Genomic DNA, 3213 nt, shown 5'->3' on the forward strand with positions numbered 1-3213 from the left:
CAGTCGGAGGCATCGTCACAGCGAATCGAGTGTATGTGTGGTTGTTCTTGTAGCGTACGAGAACACCAAAGGATGGGACGGTGTCTGTGTTCTCCGCTGGTTTGTTAGTGAATCCCTCAGGTATTTCAAAATCCACCACCATTTCATAGTGCAGCGGGGCGTTGGTGTTATACACTTTTACCTCATTCGCCCGGATTTCAACATCACTCGTTGTATTAGAGAGACGCAACTTGGCGAGCTCCGGCATGGGGTAGGTTTTTAACTTTTGGGCAGTGGCATCGTACTCGACGTTACGAGGCATGTCCATTGCACCAGACCACCCACGAGTCTTCATTGCAGCTCCCGTGTCCTCTTCAGGGATCCAACCCCACAAAATAGTGCGTTTGAGAATGGGATCATAATTCTGCTTGGATGCATACCATCTGCCGTAGTCGATGAATGTCCGGCCGCGATCAGAGTACTCGAAGTAGAATGATTTATTTACATAATTCTTCGAGTAGTTACCATACACCCAGTAGTCCTGACCACTGACCATTGTTGACACCTTCAAGTAGTATTCGTCTCCCAGTTTGAAAAAGTCTGGACATTCAAACATGTTATTCAATTCGTACATATCCCCCCAAAGGAAATGTGAGTATCGGAAGTCTGAACGAAAATTGGGATCACTGGTAGCGAAAACAACAACCTGCGGTGTAGGTATACTAGATGGGCCACTAAGGCTGGCTACAAAAGCCACCAGCCACTCTGATGTGTTATCAGGGTTGACCCAGAAGTTCGTGGGGTCACGAAAGTGGTTCAGCCCAATAAGGCCAGGCACATCCTTTTCTGTCAATACAGGATTTGTGGGAAGCTTAACAAACGAGTTGAGTGAACGTTGGCCACCAGATTGAACATCTTCCTTGGGTGGTAAAGCAATGCATTGTCGCTGCACGTCACCATCTGCAGCACACGTATACATCAGCACGGGTGTTCCATCAGCGCCTTGCGTGATGGATCCACTATACGCACCTCTGCGATCGTATTCATTATCGTTCTTTAGTGCAATGCCTTGATCTCGCCACTTCACATAGTCCATCGAGGTGAAGTGGTACCAATTTATACTTCCCCACACCGAGTCGTGCGGGTTGTACTGCATGTACAGGTGCATCTGTTTTGTGACGGGGTCACGGTAAGGTCCGTTGGGGTCGTTGATCCAATTGGCGGGCGGACGCACGTGGAAGCGCGGTTCATGCGACGCGGTAACCGCAATCGCTAGCAGCAACAGCAGCACGCACCATGTAGACGATATAATGCGCATTACTCCTTTCAAGGAGCTTATTGTCTGATTGGTCGTTCTCTCAGATATTCTACCATAAAATAAAAAAAAAAAGATCCAATCAAGCAGGATAGAAAAGAGAAAGAAAATAGCAACAACAACAAGAAACACACACACACACACACAAATAGAGATGGCTGTCAAATATTCAAACTCATTTATCGCGAGTAAATTCATGCCCCAGAGAGTCTTTATTATTGTCACATTACCTTCCCTGATTTATTCCTTTTTTTTTTCTCCTTTTCAAGATGTATCTTTCACTTTTTCCTTCACTGTATAGTTAACATTTCTCTGGTGTCATCCAAGAGACTGTGTACCATTTTGTTGTTACTGTTTTTTTTTTCTCTTAATTAAGTTAAATATGGTTGTGGAATTTAACATTTTAACTTCAATTTTAGAATTTCCCATAAATGTCATTAAAAACTTTGGATTAAAAATAAAATAAAAGGAAATGTGCCCCATGCGCATAAAATAATTATCATTTTGTTTTGTTTCTTTTATTTCGTTTCGTTGAAATTCAAATACTATGAAATATATATGAAAGAAAAAAAACAAAGACACATATGGCGCATATATTATGTAAGCGCGTCCACTCACCCTGGTTCTGTAACACAAGAGAACGGTGCAGAACACAAATTCATTTAATGACGTTTATTGATATAAACAGTCACCAATGGAATCCCCAACTGAATATGTCTCCTATTTTATCATACGTCACCCCAAGAAGAAGAACATATATTGGGATCCTTCTTTTTCTCTTGGTCTGTCGTTGTTCCCCCACCCTCCCAAAATAATAATAATAATAATAATAATAATAATAAAATAAAAATAAATAAATAAATAATAATAATAATTGTACAGAGAATCATTGAACCACGGGGAAAGGAAGAAAACAGAGATAAGGGATTCTGTCCATTACCAAACACCCACAAAGAACAACAAAAGCATTTTCTCCCACCAGATCAAGAAGAAAGAACGGTACGTACATTTCTTTTACCCAAGAACAAAAGAATAAGAGGAAAGCCAAACGTTTTCTCTTTTCCTCATAATGTTTACTATTATTATCATTATATTGCAGAAAGGAGAGTGAAACACCACAGTGAGTCCAAGTGGTTTAACTCATTATCTATAATCATTCGTTACTGTCGAAAAGGAGATGGTAAAAAAAGTCCTTTAGCCAATTTCATTGGTTTCCCTTTGTCAAGCGTCATCGCCTGGGGTTGTCCTCCGTATCTACGCAACTTCATGCAGATTTCAAACAAATATTGAAAAACTCTATTAGTCCTGCCAGCCTCGCCCACCCACACAATTCTATGCATGTTTCTTTTTTTCATAATATTCATAAGCTTGGCGTTTTTTGACGAAAATACACAGAAAATCGAGCATGTGTCTCGTAAAAATAAGCAGGGTCTAGAAAATAACTAGTATCCCTCAGTTGGGAAATCATATATGGCCCAACTTCCCACGCACTTCCTGCAATCTTAACCTCCAGAAGATATTTGAACAGGAACACACTTCAACTGTACATGGGTGAGCCTTCACAACCAATACAGCAGCAGTTAGCAACTTTAATAGTGAACGGAGAGGGCCGTTCCCCAATAAGGGTTTAAGCCATTCTCTTCTCTTGGTATTGCGGTGTGTGTGGTGCAAACTCTGTCCAACCTTGAGGTCCCAACGTCCCACGGCCAAGGGTTGACCATCGTCGATGCATCAATTTTACGAAAAGATAATATAGGAAAATGGGAATTCCTTTCCCACACCCAAATGGCGCACATCATGTACAATGTAGCGTTGCTTTCCTTACCCTTGCACCATGGATAATTAAAAACAAGATGGCCCTCCTCTGGTGCTGACATGTTCTTTTTACCTCAAAGAGAGAGTCTGTGATTCACGATTGG

The sequence above is a fragment of the Trypanosoma theileri genome, assembly GCF_002087225.1.
Source record: "Trypanosoma theileri isolate Edinburgh chromosome Unknown TM35_Tth_24_V1, whole genome shotgun sequence".
Lineage (NCBI taxonomy): Eukaryota > Euglenozoa > Kinetoplastea > Trypanosomatida > Trypanosomatidae > Trypanosoma > Trypanosoma theileri.